At 41.3% G+C, this 20,185-nt stretch overlaps 2 pseudogenes across 1 annotated transcript; both read left to right on the forward strand.

Moving 5' to 3' along the window:
• The first annotated feature begins 14,731 nt into the window (after positions 1-14,731).
• LOC113898662 lies at positions 14,732-16,024 on the forward strand (annotated as a pseudogene). The gene has a single exon (XR_003512705.1). The product of XR_003512705.1 is annotated as a growth hormone-inducible transmembrane protein pseudogene (transcript).
• Positions 16,025-20,007: 3,983 nt separating this feature from the next.
• The window catches only part of LOC113898770, a 62,216-nt pseudogene continuing 62,038 nt past the window's right edge, over positions 20,008-20,185 (forward strand).

The raw sequence follows: 20,185 nt of genomic DNA on the forward strand, positions 1-20,185 counted from the left end.
GTCTTTGCAAAGGCAACTGCCTTTTAGGAATTGAGTAGTGTGGCATTCTTAGTCAAGCTTTTTAAATACTTTATCCATTGATCCTTCACTCAAGCTGTAGAAAAAACTGAAAACACAAAATAAAATAACTTCTGCAGGGATCCTTCTTCCATAGCTTGCCCTATTCTCCTCTTTCTTCCAACCAACCAGACCAGCTTGTCTTCAACAGCATCTCCCAGTATTCCCAGTATCTCCCCAGGCTCCCAGATGCTGCTGATGGAACGTATCTGCTTAGCACCTGCAGAGTTGCAACACCCGGTAAGCCTGGACCACAAGGTGGAGGTCTCAGCCAGCCAGGAGTCTCTCTCCTCTCTGTTCCTGCTTTTCCTTTACTTGCCATCACCTGCCTCCTTCTCCATTACTCAACCACACCATTTATGTGGCGTTCACGGTCATTAAAATCGTTGCATAGACTATGCAGAGAAAGAAAACTGAGAAGCACATTTAGTTGTCATCAGGCCACCACCTCACACAGTCATGAGTCAAATTCTTCCAAATTTATAATTTTTTTTCCTCTTGTTCATAAGACAGTGCCCATTAAAACTTTGATTATCAGTTACTACAAAACGGAGGTAAGTGATGGGGGACAGCTCATTATTTAAGTCTTTCTCCAAATACCTGATTTTCATCTAAGCCAGAAAACTCTTCCCTTTCTCAGCATTCTCAGAGCACTTTTTGGCTTGACTAAGACATAGTGAAGTTCCCCTCAGCTTGACTAAACTTTAAACAGTTTTCTTCTGACTTTTATAGGGCCCCTTGCCTCCCTTTTCTTCAAGAATTTAATTTAGAAAACTTGCATTTGTAAGTTACTTTGTTGCCACTTCAAGATGAAGGCCTCCTGCTGGCAACCAACCTCCCCTAATATCCTGCAGTGCTTACTTTTCCACTAGTTCATCCCAGCTAACAACCATCCTGTTTTTTATTTCAGCAGAGTTGAGTTTTGTCTCATTCCCCCATCGCAGTAGCATTGAATAAAATCTCCCGTAAATTCAACCAGTGAAATTCTTTTACAAGACAGTCTTCGTGAGGAAGGTAACTATTGGTCTAAGGATCTGATCACTGAGAGTGGTCATTGGATGGATCTTCTGAAATTAAGGAAAAGAGGAAAATGAGCAAGTATCTCAAAGAGGTAAAACAACACAAACATGTATGTACTACATCCTAGGCCGGGAGTGTCTCCCATTCTTCTGTGTACTAGTAAACTCAAGATGTTATAGTTGTATCTGTTGAAGACAAAGTAGCAGAACCCAAAGTTCTGCAAAGACTAGATTCAAGAAGTGAAATACTGAAAAAAAGTTTTAAAAAGTCACAAATGGTCTTTTGCTAAATGGTGTATTGGTTCGAAATATGAATAAGTCTTTATTATTTCCCAAATGAGAAAAGGTTACTTGTCTCCTCTGACTAGTTGCATCATACTAATCAGATGACTAGACTGAAAGCAGCTTGATTTTTTTTTTTTTTGTAGTAAGCCATGAGGAAGAGGTCATTTCCCCTCCACATAACTATCTAATTGACTCAGTGTGGGCATATTCACTTGTGTCTGACTCTTTGTGACCCTGTGGACTACAACCCTCCAGGCTCCTCTTTCCATGGGGTTTCCCAGGCAAGAATACTGGAATGGGTTGCTTTTCCTTCTCCGGGGGATCTTTCTGACCCAGGGATCGAACCGGCATCTGCTGTATGGCAGACTCTTTACTGCTTGAGCCATCCAGGAAGCTGGGTTTCCCAGCTGGCACTGGTGGTAAAGAACCTGCCTGCCAATGTAGGAGACACAGGAGACGTGGGTTCCATCCCTGGGTCTGGAAGATTCCCTGGGGAAGGAAATGGCAACCCACTCCAGTATTCTTGCCTGAGAAATCTCATGGACAGAGGAGCCTCCCAGGATATACAGGCCGTGAGGTTGCAAAGAGTTGAACACGACTGAAGCCACTTAGCACGCAGACACAGAAGACTGAACGCAGCCTGAAAGGTGTGGGTCCAGAGTCCTTTCATGGATTAGAAACCGGAGCCCTGATGGTCTGTGTCCTTCCTCAAGGTTACAGACTCAACGCTCCCGCCCTTTATTCAGAGCCCTTTCACCAAACAGCACTAATTCATACAACAGCTTAGGGAAGGAAATACCATGGAACTAAATTTAAATCGTATTAGACCTGACTGTATTGTTGAATGTTAGCAAAGTCATGTTAAGCAATCACTGACCAATTCAACTGCATTAAATTTATCCAAGTCTATCTGAATTCAAGATAGTTTTATGAAATACATTTTATTGTACTCAAAACTCTGTAAAACTTTCTCCTATGTATATAGGCATTCTGGTTTTAACTTTATATTATTTTATATGGTTTTAAATATCAAAATAAATGATAAAAAGTGGGGAAAAATTAGCACCAACACAGTGGATCAAAACCTCTTTAAGTCTGATGTGAACAACATGCAACTCTGCACCTTTTTCCTAAAGTATAGGACGGCTTTCCATAGCCCACCCAGCGATCACTGCTGGTGCCTGAGCTCTTTCGAAAACGCTGTCATCATCACTGAAGCACAGAGGCACCAGCACCATGAAGATATTTCCACAACTTTTAATTAGCTCCCAGGATTTTTCTTTTAGAGACTGCATTGTTTTAGGAGTAGCAATTAGCGGCTATTTTGGCTCCCTGATTCGTGGCTGTGTTTCTGACTGTCTCTCGTGGATTTAGGAGAGAGAACAATTACGTTTGGAAAGGGCAATGATAGGGTTCTTGCCTGACAGTTTTAACCCGGCCCTGGTGTGAGTCACCATGCTCCTGGAAACAAAGGAAAGGAGTGGGAGCAAGATTTCCACTCTGCTCGTCACGTCGCAATTTCAGGGCGCTTCTCTTTGACCCATCTCTGCTTCTTTCTTTCTTTTTTTTTTTTCTCTGCTTCTTTCTCAGTTCAAACTAGCATCTTCGAGGCACAGCAATGAAAATTTCTCATTTATAGCTAAAGATTTTTGACGAAAAAAAAACTGAAACATCTTCAGAAATAGGGAGAGCACAGTGTCCTTTCCCTGTTGAACGTTCAGATAAGACCCTGCATGAGCCTTTCAGCCTGTCCGATATTTTTGCTTGTTTCCTCTGGAATTTTCCTTCTTTTTTCCTTCTCTCTTTTCTTCCTTCTTTCTTTCTTCCTTTCATTTTATTGAAGCATAGCAGATTTACAATGCTGTGCCAATCTCTGTTATACAGCAAAGTGACTCAGTTATGCGCATTCCTTTTTCGTATTCTTTTTCAGTATGGTTTATCACAGGATACTGAATACAGTTCCCTGAGCTATACAGCCAGACCTTGTTGTTTATCCTTTCTAAACATAATAGTTTGCATCTGATAATCTCAAACTTCCAGTCCATCCCTCTCCTTCCCTGCTCCCTGCTTTACAAACACTATGAGGAACAAGCACGAAACAAATGGAGAAAGGTTATCAACTGGTCAAGGACTGTATAATCATCAGAGGCTTAGGTAGGATGTGGATTCAGCCAACCACTGCGATATAGTGTCTCATACAGTTCACTGTTTATTCAGGCTTAAAAAGATCACTCTGGAAATTAACCAAGACAGAGGGCCTTTGACTATAACCTCCAAGATTCAGCTCTGTTGTTGCTTCCCTTATAAAACCTTCCTTCCCTTTAGTAAGAAGATAGCACTTCCTTCTCTTTGCTTATAAAGTGTTTTGTTTGGTTCTCTTTTATACCACTCTTGACTGTCAGATCATAATGAATGCAACCATATTTACTCAAGGGTGGAAACTGTCTTACTAATGCTATTGTCTAATTGCTGGTGATCTGCCTTGAACACAGCAGGTTTCCAATATAGGTTTGCCTAATTAAGTTAATAAGAGAGTCCTTTGGACAGCAAGGAGATAAACCAGTCAATCCTAAAGGAAATCAACCCTGAATATTCACTGCAAAGACTAATGCTAAAGTTGAAGCTCCAATACTTTGGCCACCTGATGTGAAGAGCTGACTCTTTGGAAAAGACCCTGATGCTGGGAAAGTCCATGGGGTCACAAACAGATGGACACAACTGAGCAACGGAACAGCAACCAAGCTAAACTGCAGACACGCAAGTATTTGTTCATTAAATGAGGGTCCACTTTCAAGAGCTACAAGTTTTGGTGTATTGTAGTTGGAGAAACATTACAATGCAGCCATCCTAAGATCTATTGCTGTATTTCAACAGTTCTTGTATGTTCTTATTTATCCTGGATCTCTTTGTTCTGATGTGAAGAGTACACACAAGTGCCTAAAAGCACGGATCCATTCAGTTCCATTCCAACTGAGTTCAAATCCAAACCTTGATGCTAAGTAACTGAGAATTTGGGCATGTTTTGATCTCCTTAAATCTCATCTCTCGAACTGGAGTACAAACAGTTATCTCAGAGTGTTGAAGAATCTGAAAATGGTTGAATATTATATTAAAAAAAAGTCACAACTTTGCTATCAGTTTCTGTCACTGAGCAGATACTATAATGATTGTTTCATTATTTTTCTGTTTTATAAGATAAATAGGAGAAAAAGCTTTAAATTATTTTATATTATTCATACATAAATAGGAGAGTTTCTAGGCTCTGTAGCTCTCCATTCTCAACTGTCATAACTCCAAAAGGAAGAAAACTACTCAAAAATCATTACCCATCTTCTTCTCTAACTGAAAGGAGCAGCTCTTAATTCTGAACATAATAATTGTGCTTTGGAATTCTCAGAATCTAAGGGCTAGGTAGAATGACCCCACCTCTCCAGGGATGTAGAGGTAAGATTGGGAAAGACCAAATATAATTTAATGTTACAACCAGAAGAAAGTGGGAATAGATGGGGTTGCACATGTCACAGTGGTAAAATGTAGTAAAAAATTATAGAATCCAGCCAAATGCTAGGAAATACATAAATTATATATTGAAGATTAATAATGACCTCACCCAAATTAACTTTTTTCCCTTGCACTGATGATATTTCAGATTTGGTAGCATGTTTTGATATAAAAATTTATGTATAGAGTTTTATATTTCTTTTGTGTTTTTCCTTTAATTCACACCTAAAATGAAAGTCAATTAACATGCAAATATCTGGGGATGTGTCTATTTTTCCACCACTCATGCAAAGAGGCATGTTTAAGTCCATGAAGGGAAAATACAAGTTGAAAAAAATTGACCATATGCTAATAATCACTGGCCACTTCCAATAACTTCAGTGTGTTTACAGGCGTTTTAAGTGATTGAAGCTGTGCTTGAACTATGTGTGCCTGTGCTTAGTCATTCAGTCGTGTCTGACTCTTTGCAACCCCACGGGCTGTAGCCCACCAGGCTCCTCTGCCCATGGGATTCTCCAGGCAAGAACACTGGAGTGGGTGGCCATGCCCTCCTCCGGGGCATCTTCCCAACCCAGAGATCAAACCCAGTCTCCCGCATTGCAGGCGGATTCATTACCATCTGAGCCACCAGGGAAGCCCGCTTGAACTATATAGATGTGTGTGTGTGTGTGTGTGTGTGTGTATATATATTCTGCTTTCTTCTCTCAAGGAAGAGGAAAATATAATGATATGTTTGGTAAAATCTGGAGATTGTGAGATAAATATCTTTGCTTTTTTCCTCTTGAATTAAAAAGTAGTTTGAGTAGTATCAGTACAGAAAAGGACGTAGGGATTATCAAATTCTAACACTTTGCTTTTCAGATGAGTAAACAATAGTCTATAAAAGCCAGGTCACAGCGCAAGCTATCACAAGGCTATGACAGAAGCAGGAGTGGAGGTGTCTTCTCAGCTCTGGTCCAGGCTCTTCCACCACTTATCCTGGTTTTGCACAATTTGGGGTGAGTGGTCATCGCACTTGTACACAGCATTCCCGGGAGTTCCTGTAAAAGGCCCATTGGAACAAGTTAGTTTTAATGTGAGGAGTGAACACTCCTTTGGGGGTGCATTCCAAATGTGAAGTAAGAGTCTATTCTTTTTAGTACACACACAGGCACAGACGAACGAAAACACACACACTCACATTATGTTTGCAGCCCCTTCTACATTTGCCAGAAGAACTAAAGAGCCTCCTGATGAAAGTGAAAGAGGAGAGTGAAAAAGTGGGCTTAAAGCTCAACATTCAGAAAACGAAGATCATGGCATCCAGTCCCATCACTTCCTGGGAAGTAGATGGGGAAACAGTGGAAACAGTGTCAGACTTTATTTTAGGGGGCTCCAAAATCACTGCAGATGGTGACTGCAGCCATGAAATTAAAAGACGCTTACTCCTTGGAAGGAAAGTTATGACCAACCTAGACAGCATATTCTAAAGCAGAGACATTACTTTGCTAACAAAGGTCCATCTAGTCAAGGCTATGGTTTTTCCAGTGGTCATGTATGGATGTGAGAGTTGGACTATAAAGAAAGCTGAGCACTGAAGAATTGATGCTTTTGAATTGTGGTGTTGGAGAAGACTCTTGAGAGTCCATTGGACTGCAAGGAGATCCAATCAGTCCATTCTGAAGGAGATCAGCCCTGGGTGTTCATTGGAAGGACTGATGTTGAAGCTGAAACTCCAATACTTTGGCCACCTGATGCGAAGAGCTGACTCATTTGAAAAGACCCTGATGCTGGGAAAAATTGAGGGCAGGAGGAGAAGGGGATGACAGAGGATGAGATGGTTGGATGGCATCACTGACTCAATGGACATGGGTTTAGGTGGACTCTGGGAGTTGATGATGGACAGGGAGACCTGGCGTGCTGTGGTTCATGGGGTTGCAAAGAGTCGGACACGACTGAGTGACTGAACTGAACTGAAGTACATTTGCATTCATATTTATGATTTTTCTGTTACTTCCTTATTGATATTTGAGATTCCAACAATTAAAAAAGAATATTTCATACCCTAAAAAAAGAAAGCTTACTTTTTTTTAACCATATGGCACAATTACAGTGTAATCAATGCAATCAAAACTGCATGAGGACAGTTGACCAGATTTCATATGAGCAGTTCTACTGAAGGTTCACTAACAGAACCTTTGCACAACTTATCAAGTGCTAATATCTACCCAGGGTTACCCCTCATCCTGCCTGTAGTTGGGGTACCTGAGTGATAGCTTTACAAGACCTTATTTGAAATATCTAAGAAGTAGCAAGGTCTTCCCTGGTGGCTCAGTGGTAAAGAACTTGTGTGCCAATGCAGAAGACATGTTTGATCCCTGATCTGGGAAGATACCCTGGAGAAGGAAATGGCCACCCACCCTAATATTCTTGCCTGGAAACCCCCTTGGACAGAGGAGCCTGGCAGGCTACAGTCTGTGGGTCACAAAGATAGTATATTATCGCATACTCAACTGCACTCTGCCCTTAAAAATTGTGAACAATGTTAAGTGTATTCTTTAAGTTTCATAGGGAAATATGAGATTATAAATAAGAAATCCTAGGGAAAGTAAGGCTTGGCTATACATAGTATTTCTGACTTTATACGAATCTATTTTGACATAAAACTTTTAATATTAGATGAATAAGTAGTAAAATGTAAATATCAATCTTTATTACGTTAGGACTCTTTTTTAAATTTAGAACTTTTATTTCAAAATCAAAGTCATCTGATCTTAATTGGTTACTGATGTGCAAAATCTGTCAAGTTCTCTGGTAGCGATGACAAGCAAGGTACGTACAATGATGCCCAGTTAGGTAGTGTCAAATTCAGTGCTGTAACTTGATGGGATGCTGGGATCCATAAAGGAGAGGAAAAACAGCCCATCCTGCGTCCATACCCATCTCTCACAATGAAAACCCCAAAAAGCTGCTCTTTCCCAGACCAAAGCTGATGTGGCCAGTTCACATCATGGCCAGTTCCTTGAGAAATGGTCTCACCCACTAACAGTAGACTGTTTCTAAGACAATGTAATACATCTTGCAAAACCCCTATTTTATTGCCTTTGAAGCTGTTGAAAGTTCCTCTGATGCCCATCCACTTTTTTTTTTTTTTTTTTTCTGGAAAATAAGAGATACCTTCAAGTTCTGAAGACTACAGGAGACAGTTCATACTAAGCTTAAAGTTGTTTCCACCAAATGTCCACTTGGAAACTAGAAGTTAGCGAATCTTACTCTTCTTCCTCCTGTGTCATCTTGGAGTTCAGTTCAATACAATCCCTTGTCAATGCTCATCTTTCCCGTTCCACTTTTCCCACTTCATATTTCTCTGGAATTTTCCTCCATGTTTCAACTTCTCACCTCTTACCTCCTCCAGCCATTTGAACTCTGTTGGACACCATTCTATACTTAAACAACGACAACAATAAAAAAAACACCCAACCTTAGAAACTGTCAAACTTCATTTGACTTCAGTCACCTGATCGTGTGACCATATTCTTGACCATCTCTTAACCCAGAATTACCACTTCTCCAACATCTTGAACTCCAGAAGTTTCAGTGTCTCAAGTCAGGTCTGTGCTGCCCTCTGCTCACTGCATCTCTGTCCACTTCCACTGGGATCAGTATTCTTCCGCTGTGGCGAGCCACCATCTCTTTCTCCATTTCAGCTCAGTAGTTTAGTTCTGTTCTGGCTTAACCACCCTCCCTGATCAATTTAGTCACAAAGGTTCAGCACTTCAACCATATTATCAATATATTTATTTCTGATAACCTCTTATCATGTGGTTACCATGTCTATTAACATCCTGTGAATCTATTAATTAAAGAACCCACCTTTCCCTTCCTATAACAAGGCTGCTTAGCGATGAAAAACCACAGAACAGGCCCACTATGGACTCATAGTCTTCAGTCTCTGATGATTACGTAAAACTCAACTGCCCTTCTTTTATGTACTCCTAGTTGCTTATTTCTGTCTCTCTTAAAACTCTCAGGAGGGAACATCTCCTACTGCAAACAGAATACAGGCCAGAAGTGGAGGACGGGAAAAAACTGCACTCCCTGTCACTTCGGAACCTGTGTCAATCCAGACCCTATGGAGATCTGTCTCTGTTCTCCTTCTTCTAGCTTCAGTGGAAGATTCCATTTCCCCTCTTCATGTGCTAATGTGTTTAAAATAAGCCCCCTGTAACTCCTCTGGGGGATTATTAAACATTAGCTACCGGTATGGCTCCTCCCAGGACCTAAGATTTATCTCCGTCAGTTCTTACCCCATTCCCCATAGTAAATAGACAGGCATTTCTCTCCTGTCGTGAAACAAAGACTTTCTGTTGACTCTCCTCCTCCTCCTCTCCTCATTCTCCTTTCTCTCTCCTCTGTGAAGCTTTATAAATAAAAGTCAATACTTATTTCTTGCATTTCCCCTTCATCACATTGAAATCTGGTGTCTGATTTTCGCACTCTATGACAATTGTTATTATCCAGATTGTAAGTGGTCAGATGACTTAATTCAGTGAATTTTTTTTTTTTTTTTTTTTGGTTCTTATATTACTCATTCCGTTTATGGTGTGTAAAATTAATTGCTTCTTATAGGTTTTAAGAGTCTCTCTGTCGTCATTGATAGGATTCTCTCTGGCCTCAATTTCTCTTCTTCCGTCTCTAAGCTAATTGTGAAGCAGATTCAGAGACAGTGACTGCAGGAAGCAGGAGTGGTGAAGACCATTCTGGCGATGCTGGTGGGGCCACACAAACTTCTGCAAAAGGCAGCGTTGGCAGTGCTAAAAGTAGCACTTCCAGGGCTAAGAGGATTTTCAGGATAAGCTGTGGAGTCCGGTCCTCAAGGCTAGAGGCAGCAGATCCTAAATAGCTGTTGAGAAAATCGTGTTTTTTCCTCATGGAATTGAAACAGTGGAAAAAAAAAAAAAAAACTAGATAAATATATAATGAAACCTCGAGTAGTGATAAATGCTAAGAAAATTTAAGAAAAATGACACTGTGATAGGAAGTGGCCAGTGTGGACATGTAAGGTTTTAACTACAGGATCAGAAATCAAGCTGAAGAATCACACTGGGGCCAGGTACTAACAGAGTGAAGCACAAACCATGAAAATATCTCAGACAGTCCTTTCCAGTCATGAGAAGGGCTGATGCCAAGGCCCCAGAACAGAGACAGGTCTGGCAATTTCCAAACATGATCAACACAGCAGGAGAGATGAAATCAGAGCTTAGACAAGGGCCAGCACTTGGAGGAGCTTGGATTTAGTTCTGCATGTGATAGGTGTAGTTAGAGCGTTTTCAGCAGTGATGAAACACGACCTGGTTTAATTTGGGGAAATGCTGCTTTGTGTCCTGAATGAAGTAGAGAGTTTCAGAACATCGGAACTGGAAACAAAGACAGAAATAACTGAGTTGAAGGTCTTGGTGCCTTGCAGTTAAGTCACAGGAAAGAGGATGACAGGATATAAGTAGATCCAGGAAATATTTTGAAGGAAGAGCTGATAACACTGGATGATTGACAGCAAATGAAGTATGACTTCTAGGTCTTGAACCTTAGCTCTGAGATAGATGTTAGTGACATTTACGACACTGGGGGCGTGATGGCGCAATGAAGAATTCCTTTGGGGACAAGTTAACATGAATAGGCCTACAAGACATCAGAGAAGAGAGCCTTAAATTGAAGAACTTGACACATAGTAGAGATTGAGCTGGAAATGCAAACTTGACAGCTATTCCAGGTAGTAAATATGTACAGAGAAAAGAGAAATGCCAAGCAACTTAAGGCCAGGGAAAGGATGATCCAGTAAATAAAACTGAGAATAGAGAAAAGAAACGCCATGACTGTGGTGCTCTGGAAGGGTACCTGTGGATCGCATTTCAAGAAAGAGTGAATAATGAAGAAATGGTGCAAACTGCTGACTAGGTGTGGAAAGATACAGGGTACTGGTGCCTTCAACATGAGCAGGTTTGTGAAACAGGAGCGCTAGAGAGGTGGGGTGTAAAGAGGGCTGAGAAAGTGGGGGCAGGGATTGGAAGCAACCCTACTAATGAGCTGTGCTATGAAGAGGAACAGGTGTGGGAGTTACGACATATTCTGAGAACAGACAATGTCTCCACGTTTATATAATTGTTTCTTTAAGGACATGTTTATTTGGTGTGATAAATGAGATCCAGTAGAGAGGGACAAAGCAAAGATGCTATAGGAAGAAGGGAGAATTAAAGGACTAAAGGGTAAGGGAGAGCAAGAATCGATGAAATCCAGAGCAGAAATACGATAGTGGGAAATGCACCTGAGCAGCTATCCACTCTAACAAAAAAGAAAGCGAGCATCTTGGTACCCAGGGAGACGGGCTTTTGATTTTCCTGCAGCTCCTGTTTTCTAAGCAAAAGTAGATGAAATGTCATGAGCTAATGGTGAAGTGGAAGCAGGAACACTGGGCATTTGAGAGGAAGGAGAAGATGTAAAATAGATACATCAGAGAGAAGCAGTGTACTTCATATAAATGAATAGAATTACCAGGAAATAGGAAGGACCCACTTGGGAATCATAGGGAAAAGTCTAAGAAGGGACTGGGTAACACTGCTCTAATTTTCACCTCTTGCAGGGTAGGGCCTGTGTTTTATTTTCTCGGTCTCTCCTGAGCTTTCTGTGTGTGTGTGTGTTAGTCGCTCAGTCATGTCCAACCTTTGCAACTCCATAGACTGTAGCCCACCAGGCTCCTCTGTCCATGGAGTTCTCCAGGCAAGAATACTGGAGTCGGTAGCCATCCACTTCTCTGGGGGATCTTCCCAACCCAGGGATCGAACCCTAGTATCCCACATTGCAGGCAGATTCTTTATCCTCTGAGCCTACCATAGTAGATACTAAATATGGAGAAACAGACATAGAGAATAGACTTATGGACATGGGGAGAGGGGAGGAGCAGATGAGATGCATGGAAAGAATAACCTGGAAACTTACATTATCATATGTAAAATAGACAGCCAATGGAAATTTGCTGTATGGCTCAGGAAACTCAAACAGGGGCTCTGTATCAATCTAGAGGGGTGGGATGGGGCAGGAGAGGGGAGGGAGGTTCAAAAGGGAGGGGATATATGTATACCTATGACTGATTAATGTTGAGCTTTGACAGAAAACAGCAAAATTCTGTAAAACAATTATCTTTCAATAAAAAATATAAATTAAAAAATAATGGAAATAAATGAGTTCATTGCACAACACTCTAAATGAGAAAATGTTTCTTTATATGTAAATATATCTCAGACTGTAAAAAAATACAGGTGCATAATTCATCTAAAAGCTTCTTTCACAAGTCATGATTATCCTCAAGATTATTACCATCCTTATATTCCATTATACTTTTCAGTTTGTAAAGTTTTCCTTGCAAAACTGTGTGTTTTTTAAACTTTGCTTTTAAGCTATTTGCATAAGTTATGACTATATTTAGGTTATTATATCACAGATGTTAAAAGTAAGCTTATTTTTGAATTAGACCATCATCCATTTGAATTATGGCTCTAAACCCTGTTAGCTGTATGACCTGAGACATATTACTCAAACTATTTTTGCATCAATTATTTAAAAATAAAGTGAAAATACAAACACCTATTTTCTATGCAAAGTGCACAAGTAGAAAAATCATTATAACTGCAAAGATCACAGGAGAGAAAAGAATCAATGTAGGTATCTCAATGCATCAATGTAGCAGGAGAGAAAAGAATCAATGTAGGTATCATGTAGATAACCATGATGATGTGATCACTCACCTAGAGCCAGACATCCTGGAATGTGAAGTCTAGTGGGTCTTAGGAAGCATCACTACAAACAAAGCTAGTGAAGGTGATGGAACTCCAGCTGAGCTATTTCAAATGCGAAAAGGTGATGCTGTGAAAGTCCTGCATTCAATATGTCAGCAAATTTGGAACACGCGGCAGTGGCTACAGACTCGAAAAGGTCAGTTTTTATTCCATTCCCCAAGAAAGGCAATGCCAAAGAATGTTTAAACTACTGCACAATTGCACAAATCTCACATGCTAACAAAGGAATGCTCAAAATTCTCCAAGCTAATCTTCAACCGTATGTGAGGCAAGGACTTCCAGATGTTCAAGCTGGTTTTTAGAAAAGGCAGGGGAACCAGAGATCAAATTGCCAACATCTGTTGGATCATACAAAAAGCAAGAGAATTCCAGAAAATCATCTATTTTTGTGTCATTGACTACACTAAAGCCTTTGACTCTGTGGATCACAACAAACTGTGGAAAAATTCTTAAAAATGGGAATACCAGACCACCTTACCTGCCTCCTGAAAAATCTGTATGGAGGTCAAGAAGCAAAGGATAGAACTGGACATGGAACAATGAACTGGTTCCAAATTGGGAAAGGAGTACATCAAGGCTATATATTGTCATCCTGCTTATTTAACTTATATGCAGAGTACATCATGGGAAATGCTGGGCCAGATAAAGCACAAGCTGGAATCCAAATTGCTGGGAGAAATACCAATAACCTAAGATATCCAGATGACACCACACTTATGGCAGAAAACAAAGAGGAACTAAAGAGCCTCTTGATGAAAGTGAAAGAGGAGAGTGAAAAAGTTGGCTTAAAACTCAATGTTCAGAAAACAAAGATCATGGCATCCAGTCCCATCACTTTATGGCAAATAGATGGGGAAGCAATGGAAATAGTGACAGACTTTATTTTCTTGGACTCCAAAATCTCTGCAGATGGTGACTGCAGCCATGAAATTAAAAGATGCTTGCTCCTTGGAAGAAAAGCTATGACCAACCTATACAGCATATTAAAAAGCAGAGACATTATTTTACTGACAAATGTCCATATGGTCAAAGCTATGTTTTTTCCAGTAGTCATGTATGGATGTGAGAGTTGGACCATAAAAAAGGCTGAGAGCCAGAGAACTGATTCTAGAACTGTACAAAAAAGATCTTCATGACCCAGATAATCACGATGGTGTGATCACTCACCTAGAGCCAGACATCCTAGAATGTGAAGTCAAGTGGGCCTTAGGAAGCATCACTACGAACAAAGCTAGTGGAGGTGATAGAATTCCAGTTGAGCTATTCCAAATCCTGAAAGATGATGCTGTGAAAGTGCTGCACTCAATATGCCAGCAAATTTGGAAAACTCAGCAGTGGCCACAGGACTGGAAAAGGTCAGTTTTCATTCCAATCCCAAAGAAAGGCAATGCCAAAGAATGCTCAAACTACCACACAATTGCACTCATCTCACATGCTAGTAAAGTAATGCTTAAAATTCTCCAAGCCAGGCTTCAGCAATATGTGAACCGTGAACTTCCTGATGTTCAAGCTGGTTTTAGAAAAGGCAGAGGAACCAGAGATCAAATTGCCAACGTCCGCTGGATCATAGAAAAAGCAAGAGAGTTCCAGAAAAACATCTATTTCTGCTTTATTGACTGTGCCTAAGCCTTTGACTGTGTGGATCACAATAAACTAGGGAAATTCTGAAAGAGATGGGAATACCAGACCACCTGACCTGCCTCTTGAGAAATGTGTATGCAGGTCAGGAAGCAACAGTTAGAACTGGACATGGAACAACAGACTGGTTCCAAATAGGAAAAGGAGTACGTCAAGGCTGTATATTGTCACCCTGTTTATTTAACTTCTATGCAGAGTACATCATGAGAAACGCTGGACTGGAAGAAACACAAGCTGGAATCAAGATTGCTGGGAGAAATATCAATAACCTCAGATATGCAGATGACACCACCCTTATGGCAGAAAGTGAAGAGGAACTCAAAAGCCTCTTGATGAAGGTGAAAGTGGAGAGTGAAAAAGTTGGCTTAAAGCTCAACATTCAGAAAACTAAGGAAGGGGAACTGCGCGCTTGAGGTGTCCAGGGACTGAGCATTTCAGATCTGCTTGGTAAACCTGGTGCACCACCATGCTGGCCGCAAGACTTGTGTGTCTCCGAGCTCTACCTTCCAGGGTTTCACCAAGGCCTCCCCTGTTGTGAAGAATTCCATCACGAAGAATCAATGGCTTTTGACACCCAGCAGGGAGTATGCTACCAAGACAAGAATTGGGATTCGACGTGGAAAAGCAACCCAAGAACTCAAGGAGGCAGCTTTGGAACCATCCGTGGAAAAAATATTTAAAATTGATCAGATGGGAAGATGGTTTATTGCTGGAGGGGCTGCAGTTGGTCTTGGAGCTTTGTGCTACTACGGATTGGGAATGTCTAATGAGATCAGAGCTATTGAAAAAGCTGTAATGTGGCCTCAGTATGTGAAGGACAGAATTCATTCCACTTACATGTACTTAGCAGGAAGTATTGGCTTAACAGCTTTGTCTGCCGTGGCAGTGAGCAGAACTCCTGCTCTCATGAACTTCATGATGAGAGGCTCTTGGATAACCATTGGTGCAACCTTTGCAGCCATGATTGGAGCTGGAATGCTGGTACAGTCAATATCATATGAGCAGAGTCCAGGCCCAAAGCACCTTGCTTGGTTACTACATTCTGGTGTGATGGGTGCTGTGGTGGCTCCTCTGACGATACTAGGGGGGCCTCTTCTCCTCAGAGCTGCGTGGTACACGGCTGGCATCGTGGGAGGTCTCTCCACCGTGGCCATGTGTGCGCCCAGTGAGAAGTTTCTCAACATGGGGGCCCCCCTGGGTGTGGGCCTCGGTGTCGTCTTTGTGTCCTCACTAGGATCAATGTTCCTCCACCTACCACTGTGGCTGGTGCCACTCTGTACTCAGTGGCGGTTTATGGTGGATTAGTTCTTTTCAGCATGTTTCTTCTATATGATACACAGAAAGTAATCAAGCGTGCAGAAGTAGTACCAATGTATGGAGTTCAGAAATACGACCCCATCAGTTCGATGCTGGGAATCGACATGGATACATTAAACATATTTATGCGTGTTGCCACTGTTCTAGCAACTGGAGGCAACAGGAAGAAGTGAAGTGACCCAGCTTCTGATATCCTCAATACATCAGATATCTGGCTTGTTTAATAGGGGCAGATATTCATTAAATAGTTTGTACAAGCAGCTTTCATTGAAGTTTAGAAGATAAGAACTTGTCATCGTGTTTCAAACGTTCCAGTAATGTGATGCTTCAGGTCTGTTTTTCTCCTGGAGAATAAATTCAGTAGTTCTCTTCCAGATAGCACATGCATTTTCAATTCTTGTGTCTGAGTAACTCTACAATGTTCAAAAGATTGTGAAAACCAAGGTTTGTTTTTCAAGAATTTGAGTGTTTTATCTATTTTAACATTTATTTGGTTTAGTGAAAGTTCACAAACTTGTGTACCTGCAGTTTCCTTTTTGGAATGTTGAATATTAACAAGTAATGTCATAAGTGATGAAAGGATTTGGTGAAGGGACCAGAGAGAAGCAAAAGGGCACCTGCAGTGTTTCTTTGAATGCTCAGCACTGAGGTGATGGCCGCGGCAAGCCAGGGAGTCTGCACATGGGCAGACGAGGCATGGCTGCATCTCCGCAGAGCCGCCAGACACACTGAGCAGGTGACAAAGACATCGAGGGTTCTCCAGGCGCTCCTTACAGGACAGATGGGGTCATGCTTGACTGCCTGCTGTCTCATGCTGTTACAGAGTTCAAAATGCTAACCACATGGAGAATTCCTGTTATGTGACGTGTATGTTGTAAGTCTTACTTTTGAATCACCTGAAACAAAGTATCGTTAAAACACTCAGGAAAAAATACTCAAAGCATGAATGTTATTGCATTTTTAAGTATAGAAACAATATGTGCATAATTGCTGAAAAATTTTGCAAATTTATTGAGATGCTTAAAGAAATGCATGCTTGCCTTTCTCATTTCTTCAAGCTTTAAAACTTTTATCAGAAAAACCTGTTTGTGATTTATACTTGAGATTATGAAAGTTCTTCCCTTTAATCTGATTTCTTGCATTCAAAAAGGAAGGCAAAGTGAGGCTTTTTTCCTGAACTGTATCGATCAAAAATGTAATGGAGAAAACACTTCATTAGAGTTTCCCCCGCCAGAATTTTCCTTCCGTATAGACCGTTCTCTTGTGCCCTTTGTAAGTTTTTTTATACAGAAGAGTTATTTCTGGAAGCTCTTAAGAATGTAAAAAGTGTATGATTATTGAGATGGTATATCGACAAATATTTATTACAGTAATCCAGAAAAAACTATGCTAACCACCTCACTTCAGGATGTTTATTTCTGAATAATAAAGGTTCTAGTCAGATGGTAAAAAAAAAAAAAAAGAAAACTAAGATCATGGCATCCGGTCCCATCACTTCATGGGAAATAGATGGGGAAACAGTGGAAACAGTGTCAGACTTTATTTTTCTGGGCTCCAAAATCACTGCAGATGGTGACTGCAGCCATGAAATTAAAAGACGCTTACTCCTTGGAAGGAAAGTTATGACCAACCTAGACAGCATACTCAAAAGCAGAGACACTCCTTTGCCAACAAAGGTCCATCTAGTCAAGGCTATGGTTTTTCCTGTGGTCATGTATGGATGTGAGAGTTGGACTGTGAAGAAGGCTGAGCGCCGAAGAATTGATGCTTTTGAACTGTGGTGTTGGAGAAGACTCTTGAGAGTCCCTTGGACTGCAAGGAGATCCAACCAGTCCATTCTGAAGATCAGCCCTGGGATTTCTTTGGAAGGAATGATGCTAAAGCTGAAACTCCAGTACTTTGGCCACCTCATGCAAAGAGTTGACTCATTGGAAAAGACTCTGATGCTGGGAGGGACTGGGGGCAAGAGGAGAAGGGGACGACAGAGGATGAGATGGCTGGATGGCATCACTGACTCAATGAACACGAGTCTGAGTGAACTCTGGGATTTGGTGATGGACAAGGAGGCCTGGCCTGCTGCGATTCATGGAGTTGCAAAGAGTCGGACATGACTGAGCGACTGATCTGATCTGATCTTATCTGTTGGAGAAGACTCTTGAGAGTCCCTTGGACTTCAAGGATATCCAACCACTCAATCCTAAAGGAAATCAGCCCTGAATATTCGTTGGAAGGACTGATGCTGAAGCTGAAACTCCAATACTTTGGCTACCTTATGTGCTGCTACTGCTAAGTCGCTTCAGTCATGTCTGACTCTGTGCGACCCCATAGATGGCAGCCCACCAGGCTCCCCTGTCCCTGGGATTCTCCAGGCAAGAACACTGGAGTGGGTTGCCATTTCCTCCTCCAATGCATGAAAGTGAAAAGTGAAAGTGAAGTTGCTCAGTCATGTCCGACTCTTAGCAACCCCATGGACCACAGCCTACCAGGCTCCTCCGCCCATGGGATTTTCCAGGCAAGAGTACTGGAGTGGGTTGCCATTACCTTCTACAACCTTATGTGAAGAACTGACTCATTTGAAAAGACCCTGAATCTGGGAACGATTGAAGGCAGGAAAAGAAGGAAACAATAGAAAATGAGATGGTTGGATGACATCACAAACTTGATGGACATGAGTTTGAGCAAGCTCCAGGAGTTGGTGATGGACAGGGAATCCTGTCTTGCTGCAGTCTATGGGGTCACAAAGAGTTGGATGTGACAGAGTGACTGAACTGTTCTCAAATTTGGATATGTTATTACAGAGTCACTGATGTCTGAACTGTCGTAAATAATTAGAAAACTTGAAAAAATATATGAAACAACTTTTTCACATATTGCACCAAAGAAGGAAAAGGATTCAACCCTGGGAAAAGGGAGACCAATGAGGTGTGTCCTACCATCACTCCGATTTTGCAGATGTCCTTTAGTACGCCATTTGTAGGAGCCGTTCTTAAAGTAGAGTCTGGAGTTTTGCTGACTTGACAAGGAAGAAAGGGGTGTCTGGGGGAGTGCTGATGGCTGGAATTTGAGTTGCAGAGTTCCAGAGAGGAGGATGCAGTGCAGAGGAAGAGCTTCAGGGACCCACACAGTGGCCCTGTGAATTCTTGCCTGGATCCTGAGACGTGCACTTGTAGAGACCAGCAAGGAGAAACTACCCTGCAGCCATAAGAGGCCAGATCAGGCAAACACATGGGGGTCTGAGATGTCTGAGTTCCCCTCAACCAGCGTGGGTGATGAAAGACCATTCAACTCTCTGTTGAGATCCCAGGAGGGTAACACTTCCGTGTCAGATTCACCTAGAGGTAACATACGGCCAGTCCAGAGTTGCCTTATCAGAACATGAAAAGAAGCTGCAAAAGTTTTAAGTTTCAGCGTTTACTTCCTGGGATAAAGAGTATCTGCACCTGGACTTGTCCCTCCCATAACTATAGCTTCACATTGGATGAAAAACTGAAGTAAGCAGATCCTCTGAATGAACTTATTGGAAAAGAACCTGATGCTGGGAAAGAAGAATGGGGTGACCGAGGATGAGATGGAGAGATAGCATCAGCAAGTCAATGGACATGAATTTGAGCAAGCTCTGGAAGATAGTGGAGGACCGAGGAGCCTGCTGTGCTCCTCGGGTAACAAAGAGTCAGACATGACTTAACAGCTGAACAACGACAGCCTACAAGTAACTTAATCACCTGCCATCTCAAACTGAAGCCCGATTGAAGAAATGTTTCAAAATTGTAATATCACAATATCCAGAATCTATTTTTAAAAATCACTTGATATGCAAAGAAACAGAAAAAAGGTGAACCATAAATGGAAAATGTTAGGTAATAGGGACTCAGAAATTCCAGAGATAATATAATAAGAGACAAATTCTTTAAAATAGCAATTATAGCTATATTCAAGTATTTAAAGGAAATAAATAAATGATATAAAAAGAAATATGTGGGACTTTTAGGGAAGAAAAAATATGAGTTGAAATGAAATTTTCAGTGAATTGACTTAATAGAATATTAGATTCTGCAGGGGAAATATATAATGAGTTTGAAGACATAGCAATCAAAGTTAACCAAAATAAAGGACACTGGGAAAAAAAGCTGAAATAAGCAGATCCTCAGAGACTTGCATACAATATCAAGGAGTGTAGCGTGCTATTTAAAGGAGAGGCGAAAGGGGGGAGCAGAAACAGTATTTGAAGGAATAATGACTGAAATTTTTCCAAATCAGATGAGAACTATAAAACTGTAGATGCAAAAAGACTGAAAAATCCAAGCAGGAAAGATAAAAATAACACAAATGACATCATAGTCAAATTGCCCCAAGGGTAGGGCATGGCATTTCTCCATCTCATCTTCTTCCAGAACCTGTTCCAAGCCATGGGGTGTGATGCAGACAACGGGGATGATGGGGAGCAGCTGGTGATTGGTAGGTGTCCTTGTTTGTGAAAATAGGATGCATTGGTTTTACTCTAGGTTCTTTCAAGCTTTCTATTGGTTATAAATGTATTTC

The sequence above is a fragment of the Bos indicus x Bos taurus genome, chromosome 9 (assembly GCF_003369695.1).
Source record: "Bos indicus x Bos taurus breed Angus x Brahman F1 hybrid chromosome 9, Bos_hybrid_MaternalHap_v2.0, whole genome shotgun sequence".
NCBI classification, from domain to species: domain Eukaryota; kingdom Metazoa; phylum Chordata; class Mammalia; order Artiodactyla; family Bovidae; genus Bos; species Bos indicus x Bos taurus.